Source organism: Lepisma saccharinum, chromosome 14 (genome assembly GCF_977018435.1).
Source record: "Lepisma saccharinum chromosome 14, izLepSacc3.1, whole genome shotgun sequence".
In the NCBI taxonomy this organism is placed as follows: domain Eukaryota; kingdom Metazoa; phylum Arthropoda; class Insecta; order Zygentoma; family Lepismatidae; genus Lepisma; species Lepisma saccharinum.
This window is the reverse complement of record NC_139242.1, coordinates 64260893-64271083: the sequence shown is the minus strand read 5'-3', so window position 1 is coordinate 64271083 and position 10191 is coordinate 64260893.

Here is a 10191-nt window from a genome sequence, read left to right as displayed (position 1 = left end):
GCAAAAAAGTAACGTCTGCTGTTCAGGTTTATTTTGCTCTAAATCGTTTTATGGGTTGGAACAAATGAAAAGTTTTCATGTGTTTCCACCCTGTGGAATCAGCAAAATCAAATCTGTAAATAAATCACAGAAAACGTAATTGATTGACAGAAGATTGGCATGGGGGGGGGGGGGATTCGGCAAGGAAATTATGAAGATTGCACGAGTCTGCTCACTTTATTTTTCGAGAAATAAATGTGGACGGGTTAAAATTACAGTGGTGTAAGTCACTTTGTTTTAAAAAAAATACTTAGACTCAGAAACCAGATCTATAAAAGTCAATCTGTTAACATAAAACGTGAAGTAAATCAGAGATTCATTCAACTGTCAACAGATAACAGTTTAAGGTCTAGTGATAAAGGAAACAGCTGTTGTGTTGATCAGCAAAGTTCTGTGAGTCAGACTTTTTTTTATTTTTAAGAAAGTGACTTACACCACTGGAACTTTAACCCGTCCATATATTACCATGAAAGAAAAGTTTTAAATTGTACTTTATAAATAAACCTTTTCTTTTTCGAAAAGTCATGAAGCGTCTTACCCAGTGCATCCATGTATTTTGTATGGGTGAAATTTGGAACAGGTGCAAGTCGATTAAGAGAGAATGCTAATGTTGCGGTTTTATTCAGTACAATGTATTTTTTCAGTGAAGATAGCCTGGTCATGAAATCGTAAATATTCTTTCGAGAAAGAACTGCAGCGATATGTTCGCAATTTTCTCCTGCCCCAGCTTTTCAAGTACAGGTCAATTTCAATTGCTTCATTTTCAAATAAATGGACATTTCCACTCAATTTTTTTACAACAATTTTAAAAACTACACCCTGGAAAAATGACCCCTGCAAGTTCTCGCGTTTCTCTGCGTCCAGTTTAATGCAGGAACGAGACTTTCAAAGTTGCGAGGCTAGCGTTGCGCTGAAAACAAGCCGCCGCCATGTTAATACGTCACGACTTAGAGAGAGCTCGTTTGTCGTCTGCTTCGAGCGTCCAGTTTACTGCAGGTAGCCCACGGTGAGCGAACATGTGCAGCAGTTTTACAAATCTGTACAGATTTAAATAATGGAACAAGGAGTGATAGTGGAAAGGAAAGCTATGCTTTGTAATGATCATTCTTCCATGAAATATCCCTGCTGCTCACGTGCAAGATAAATGAAAGGGTTCTGCTGCATGCGTGTTCTCAGGTCATGCGAAAAATATTGCTTGTAAAATTGGTTGCTGACCAAACTTTCAAAAATATATATATTTTAAACTTATATTTATCGAAATTTACCGTAACCTATGTAGTGCAAAATAATAGTGTAAAATAAGAATTTTCACATTCTTCACTTTATTTATAAAGCCTATTTTACTTTATTTTCCATAAAGCAATTTCAGTTTGTGTTTCATTTCTGTTTCGCAAGTTATGATCACATATTTTTGGGCAATTAAGAGAAAATACACTGAGAAGATTACATCAGTTGCACAGTACATATTAATACTTAGTTTACGTATAATTATTACAAGGAAATAATGTGTGTAACCAAGGGCGTATTTAAGGGGGGGTCCAACGGGTCCACTCCCCTTTGGTTCAGTAAAATTACCAGAGTTACCTGTTCATCCGCTTGTTCATAAAAATTCCTTCGGACTTATTTTATTCTCTTAAATTAGAGACGTAAGACGGGATACGGATGGGAAGGAAATTACGTAATTCCACACACCAGATAGGTCTGCAGACCAAATGTCTGCAATTTCCTGATAGTTTCGGAATTTCTGCGATAAGAAACTGCATTGAGACTGTCAAGTCAGTTATTTCCCCCCCCCCCTCGAGTCATCTTAAAGATATTTAGTTTTTAAAAACGCAATGACACAAGATGAACAGAAAAGTATCAATACTAGCGTGACTTCGTGACTACATACACATAACTTTGTCGGGTCCAGCACCCCCTGCTCCCCAACAAGCTTCTGGCCAGCAGTGTCCTGGATTTTCACTTACGAAATAAAGCAACCCTAATCATACCAAAAGTTGATCCCCCCCACGTGAACTATATATACGCCCATGTGCATAATAATATCCCATACTGAAATCGTACGATATATTTTGAATTTTGTACTGCGAAAAAAGCCGCTTAATCTCGTTACCCCGAACGCATTAATTGGTTGGTTCACAACTTAACCACTAAGGATCCTATTCAGACGAGACATGGCAGCCTTGGTCTCGTTCTCGTTGAGAGTTGTAAATGTCTGTCTCGTGTTTATTTGTAAATGTCGCATTGACAGTCTCTTCTCTATTTATAAACATCCGTCTCGGTTTGGGAGGGCAATTCTCGTTCTCGTCTCAAGTCTCGAAAAATATAGAATTAACAACGTATGCGAAGTCTTATGATTATAAATACAAAAAAATACCTTTCGTAATATTTTTTTTGACTCCTCGTTTTAACGGTACGAACCCTCGAAAACTGAATATTATCCTGCTTATATGTGTATATACAAACCAAACCGCAGATTCAGAATTACCAGGAATGAACTGGCCTAATTATTATACACAAAATTCATGATTTATCTGAGGAAGTCGCATGTTCCAGGTTTGACTCTCGACCTGGGCATGACTGTTCCCTTTGAGTGACATTTCATTGAACTGGAAATTTTTACATGGGAGGATGTTTGCTCGAGATTTTGGGGACACCTAGGGGGATCCTTCTATTGTTAATGTTAGTGTTGCTCACGATACGAGACATTTTCCGTCACGTCTCATAAAAGGAGATGGGACAGGACAAGTGAATGTTTTCGAAATGAGATGGGACAGAAGAAAAGGTTCGTCTCGTATCGTGGCAGGTTGGGTAATACTAGATTGTGCTTGTTGGTGGTGGTGGTAGTGTGTGTGTGTGGGGGGGGGGTCCGCCTGCACCCCGACTTCAAATACTGCTTGTAGTCATTCATCTTCATTGTAGCGATTAGAAAAAAGTGGGAAGAAATGTGATGTTAGAGAAGATACATACTAAATTAACCATGCGTTCTCATCGTTGCGGTTAAACAAAGTGACGGAAAAGCGACGTAAAAGTAGGCTAAATACAAAAAGGAAATTTAAAAGCTTCCCGTACCTTTTTCTACCGTATCACCTCTTATATTGCAGAAATTGACGTGTAAATCAGTGTTCTGCGAAGAAAATATTATGACGAAAACAATTGTAATTCCAGAAAAGGCATTCCTATAACATTAAGTTCTTGCCAGTCAGAAGCAACCTATGTACATTTGCAATGAACAAGGCTGTTCACGTGTTCAGCCATTGACTGTTACAATTTTTGCTTTGTCACCCTAATGGGAAAACCCTCTACCCAGTGGCTGAATTATAGTAAATACTGCTAGGGATAATTCATCTCCAAAAATTGGAGCACAGATTTTTGTACTGGAAGTTATAAGATACTTGTTTTACACAGTAACAAGTGACTTTGCTGTCGCTACCGCGGCTCATGCTAAGTTGACGGGACGAGCAGAAGCCCTGCCTGCACGCATTTCTAAGAGATAACGTCAGAGGACCTCCTGTCTGTGGAGAGGAAGTTTTCAAATCCGTGACGTAGGAGGTGAATTTCAGCTGTGTTTGAAGGCGTGTTTCTCGAGAACCAAAACAAATATCGCCGAGGTATTTTGCTCATCTCATGTTTGTGTCATTATCTGTAAAATGAATTGATTTAAAACGTTTTTCATGTCAAAGTGGAAATGTCCAATGTCCATTCCGAGAACCCCAGTCACAACATGAGGTGCAGATGATACAGCACTGCTTTGAAGAACCAGTGCGTATACATTAGTTTCGTCTGCATTTTCCGTGCTATTTTTGCCTATCATAATTAAATGCTTCATTCTCAGCACAGCTTCACCTTCGTTAGAGTTCCTGGAATTCACATCGCATTCGCAATATTTAAAAATATCGCGTAATTTAAACTTTTCTACCATACCAACCATGACAACACGCTGCTATTTCGTATTACTGCTGAATGTAAACAAAGATTTATCCTACATAGAGAGTCCATATTGGAAGCAACACTAGCGCTCAGTTGGTAGTTTTAATCGCGAATAACCGACAAGAGCTTATCTTTAGTTCAATTTATGGGTTTGCGGGATCCCGAAAAGTCGGGACCTGGATCTGAAAAAAATCCCGACTTTTCGGGATCCCGAGCAGTCGGGAAATACCGAATGGTCATTTTAAAAAGTCGTTAATTCTCGACGTTTTCTGCATTGTAAATGTCTGGAAGTCTGGAACTTATCGGAAATTGTTAGTTTTTTTTTACCAGAAATGAAAAACGAACCACCTCCAATACGCCCTTGCCTCCTATCTTTCGATGCCTCTATCTTGCATTGCTTCCTATCATTTGTCTGCCTCTCGACTCCTTATCATTCATCGCACCCCTGACCTTGTCGGCGTCGCCCTTATCTTTCGTATCCTCCTATCTTCTTTCATCGCCCTTCGTCATTCGTTGCTCCCTATCTTTCGTCATCCCTTTCTTTCTCCACTCACCATAAAACTTCCTGCTCTCCCATAACTGTGGTTCTTTGTAAAATGCCACAATATTTGTGTTATTGCATTTTAACTGTGCAATTTTCAAGTCCTCGGGTAGTTAGTTGACCGCCGCTCTTGTATGGTTCTTAATTGACACTATGTATGTTATATTTCATTCCAACTGTGTAAATTATTTATCAAAGTATGAAAAAATGACGTAGTCCTCAGTAATCGCCCATGATGCCCTTCTTTAATCCGCCCTTGGTGAGGCTCCGTCTGCTAAAGGATAAAAAATGACGACTATGATTTTAAAATTGCTAAAAGTAGTTTTCACGTTCAGAAGACACAATGGCCTCTTATGGACAATGCTTTTCTTATGGGAAATACGAGCGCGCTGTTGTGAAATTTCTCGATTCACAAATTTAGCTTACGTAAAATCGGTACCTGCAGTTTTGCAGGAAATTTTGTAGAGAATACGATGGTGAGCACAAAAAAGTGGTAATTTGTTTACATATTTTTAGATAAATTAAAAACGCAAATTTTCTGTGAAAACAAAATTTTTACTTTGTTTTCATTCCTAATGTTGAAACATACCGTAAAATTTAAGCATTCATTATGAAAAAAATTGACACTGTTTTTCAATTGTCATAGGTGATGGTGGTGCTCAGAATTTATCAATACTTTAAAGCATATTCGCATTAAAAAATATTCAAATAAAGTATGTGGAGATTTTTTATATTCGTGCAGAAGAAAATGTCGTCGCTGGCAATTTTTTGTTCTGTAATTCCAAGTAAAAACTTCCAGCGACAAAGTTGTGAAGAAAATAATGAAATTATTTTTTATAACCATTCAAAGGTTCCCAGAAATATTACTTCCATGCATTTGGAGTTTCTTTTTAACCCGAACCGCGCGCAAAGTAAGGGTCGTTGTCTGGCCATCTTGAGCCGACTCACCGCATCATTCCGGGTAATCACCACCAAGTTTTCGAGTTGTTATTTTATTTCCATTCAGTAAAAATATTAACTTCATTCAGTTTGTTATAATAGAATTGCAATTACTTTAATTTAATAATTATTTCCAATGCTGCTGTTGTGAGCAACATTAGTGCTGTCGCAAATACACGTTGTTTTTGTTTACATTAATACTGAAATGAAGATCACCTTTCAGTTTCCAACGTACACATAAATTCATAGACAATAATGAATTTATATATATATATATATATACATGTAACACATTACCATATCTCAATGTTATTCTATGAAATAATTACAGAGAAAGGCGAATGAATATTAAATGTGCCTGTGTATTAAATTAAATCTAATGGGAAAATGACATGCTAATGAACTGTAATGTTCACAGTATAATATTAATAATTACATATAATTATCATTTTATAATATAAAATATGTAACACCTACATTGTGAAGGAAGCTAATCATTTCCCGGCGACATGAGCTAGCGCTGTATTGGCAAACTGTACGGTTTCTCCATAAGCGCTATTGTGTCTTCTCAACGTGAAAACGACCCTCTCGCTGTGAAGCGGAGTAAAAAGAACAGAGTAGTCTCTCACTGTGTTGAATTGACATTATTAGTGTAAATAAAATAATATGCACAACTACTCTACTTTGTGTATTAATTTATTAACTTTATAAACATATCAAATGTAAATATCTTCATCCTGTGTGTGGTTGGGGGAAGATTAAACATATGTGTAAGTCTTACATTAGAAATGTCTACACTTTCAATGTTGATTATCTGTTTCAAAGTACTGTAGCTTGTTCATAGTCCTATTTACGTTGATAAGAACAATTCCACATAGTGAGACATTATATGTATCTTTTTTTATCCAACATCAATTAGCAACATAAGTTAAGTTCGGAAATTCCTATCTCAATGCTCTCATGTAGCTCAGTCAGTAAAGGCATTGTCCCAGAATGCCAGAGGTTCCAGGTTCAAATCCCGGAGCAGTTGGAGTTCTTGGTTGCTTCCAATTCATTACCTCTTCAAGTCCATCCCTTACCCTTTCCTTCTAAGTCCTTTCCAGGTTCTCCGATTGGCGCGGAAGCCAACCACCATTGCCTGTCCTAGGGGGCCGGCGGGAGGTGGACGCAAGATCACCGAGTCTAAAGACCTACATACCTGCACCAAGCAAAGGGCTTGAGCCCAGGCCTCAAACGGCAGGATAATCCCCCTTCACTGACTGAGCTATGAGAGAACAGTTTTGCTTTTTGCTCTCGTGGAATTAGTTCAGAGCCTTGCCAATAGATGTCAGGCCATCTAGTGGCGAGGCTCTGAACTACAAGCTTCAGAGTCCCATAGATGGCATGTTCTACTGTGAGCTGCTGCCACCTGGTGGCAAGTACCGGAACTACGTTCATCTTAAATTTACATCGGTCTCAGGACCTGTCCCACTCCCTCCACACATACACACACGTGCACTCCTAACTAATTTTTATTATTAACAGTATCATGCCACCAATGATTTGTTGCAGCAAAGAATCAAACTACATGCGTTATATTAATATTTCTGCAATAATGGATTTACTTCTTTTCTCTCTTTCACATTTTAAAAAAATATTAGCTTATTTGTTCATTACAATTTTCAATAAAAAGGGAAAAGGTTATAAAAACCAAACACACAAATTGCAACATTAATATTTTTTTTAACTCCAGAAGCTATACAATAATATACAATGTCTTTTTAACAAAGAAAATTTTTTTTTCGCTAAACATACAAACAATTATATTTTACATTTTGAACTGAAACATACAATGCAAGGTATTTATATAACATGGACACATGGATTACAGTTGCACTAGAAACTTAAACAGTACTATAATGAACGCAGAAAATACTAATTGTATAATCATTTTCATAACTAAATAATTCCATGCATATAGCCTAAATTATCATTCAGTATGTTTTAAGAATAAGAAACCTTCTAGCCAAGATGGTCAAAATGTAACTCGTGACTATATTAAATGTGCACTCTTGCATAAAAAACATTCACTTAATAAAAACTGGCCATAGTTTTTTGTTAGTACCATGGAATTTGAATGAGAGATGGACGGATACTTTTTACAGATATAAAAGATATACAGATGTAAAGTTTAACAGGTATATTGATATACAAATTGATATGAAACTGCAAGCGTTCCTTGAAAGACATGAATTATTCATTAACCTTCTTAATTAACGTATGTAACCAGATAACTGCAATGAGTTTCACTTTGAAAAGGGTATATGAATTTATATGTTTAAGAATATAAAAATAATAACATAATGGAGGAATTTTGCTCCGAACTTCAGGCCACCACAAATACAGATTTTATCAAATCGATAAAATGTTGGCAATTTTACTGACACATGGATAGGCTTGTTCAGCCGACACTAACAGAGTATCGATAAATGTGTTGCCCTTTAATTTACATATTTCTTACCCTAGAAGGGGAAAAACAAATTTATACATAGTATATGTTGCGACAATTTCATCTTTTCTAACAGAAGCTACAATAATGTCCTGCCTTTAATGACATGTTAACAGTATGTATGTTCTTTGTCCCTTATCTTCACATCTACCAGAATGGAAGCATTGTTTGAAGATGATAAAGAGATGCTTTCCACACTATCTGTCTGGCATTCCAGTCTCCTTCCAATTGCAAGAACCTGCAAATGCAAATATGGATTAATGTACAGATGCAAGATAACAGGAAAATTAATGCCTTTATGTATTTAACTGATTATACATAAATACCAGAGATGTGCTTATATGTGATTAGTATACCAACATAAAATTTACAAACACTAGTAAATTACAACGTACAGATCCAATGGAAAGTGACCAAGTCTCAAATCTGTACAAAACATTCATCTTAAAAATACATTTGTAGCTTAGTTTAAAAATGACTTTAATTCAGCTTGTCCGGGTGCTAATTTCATGATAGAAATTATGCTATGGCCACTGAATAGTTTCAAATCATCATGAACTACTGCCCACTTAATTTGGCCTTGTTTCACAAGTAAATTAGCATCCAGAAGAGCTACATTAAACTGGAATCTTACTTTCATCAAAATGTAATGTTCACACAGGGAGAAACTTTAAATTTTGCTTTCAGTATTGTCTAGGGTTAGAGCCAGGGTGCAAAATTGTTGAAGACTGGTGGGAGGAGAAGGTTCATAATGGGACTTTTAAATGCCAACTTTTCTGGTGGTGCCACTACCCCTATTGTGTCCCTAAATATTTTCGTTCGTCACTTGGTTGCCCTAAGTTTTACATTGGAGAGCAAAGGTATGTTATTTTCAAGTAAGGTAAGAGTTTTCATGGAAATCGATAATAAAAATGTGTCTACTTTATGATTAAGCAGCAAGTTCCCGAGGGCCTCCCCAATGGCGCAGTGGTTGAGCTCGATGACGATGGCATTGTCACCTTGTAATCAAGTGGTTCCAGGTTCGATTCCCGGTGGAGGTACGTAGTGGTTCGGATCCCACTTTATACTGCAGTCATAGTCATAGTTCAGTCCCGATAACCTCATTATGCATGAAGTGAATTTAAAACACCAACTAAATCAATAAATCACAAGTTTCCAAAAATTACATTATTCTGAACCCAAGAATGAATATATTAAAGTGCAATGGCAGGGTAACTTGCACTAAACTTGATGTCATTTTGGTTGTCCCTAGCTGCCATAGGTCAATAATACAAAAATTTAGATTCTACACTATACTTTGTTCTTTCTGGTTGTGAATATGTGTAATTCAAGGGTGGAAGTAGGAATGGGAGAAACTCCCAAAATTATAAAGAAAAAATGTATTAAGAGCATAAGCACATGATAGTCCTATCTGATAACTTAATATTAACCTATGTTTTCCTCAGTGGCCGTGCAGTCTAAGGCACTGTGCTTTGGGCTCTGACTGTGGGACAGCATGGATTCGAGTCAGCCTGTGTATACGACCGGTGGCAACCCACCATCGTGAGGCAATTGGGGAACTACGAGTGAGTAGCATGACCGGGTCACGAATATCTCCTATAACAGCTGGGGGTTCCACGTGCTGACCCCACATCACTCCATTACTGGTTGAAGATCTCCACACCTCTAGGTAGGATTGTGGGAGGGACACTAACAGTTGGGATAGGCGAAGGCCCTTACGAGTTTTAGAGCCAGAGGTTAATTATTATTTTATTATGTTTTCCTTGTATTAATTAGACATTTTCCCTTCATACTTTCATCCTTGTTTCTTTTAACAATTTCAGAATTATAATTCCAATACATATAAAAGCCTTAGAGGTTGCGAGACATTAAACAGAAGATATATACATATTTTTTTCAATTAACAGATTCACAACAATAAAGCACTTAGTGAAAATTGCAAGTGATGTAAACAAATGCTGTGCAAAGTTTAAGGTTTTTAGTTCCCATATCTTATTGACGATCATCTCTTTTAAAATCTTACAGCACTGATTATTCATCTATCACTTTCAGACATGAGGTTAAGATAAAATTAAACTTGCAAATATAATAGTAGCACGTTCAGCAACAAATTCCCCATGTATTTAAATGGGAGAATAATTGCCCATGTAAAGCATGGGGACACAACAGGGATGCTGCCACCTACAATACATTTTATTGACCAGACCCATTGACACACATTCAGATATTAATGAAGTAGCAAAATAATTACTTT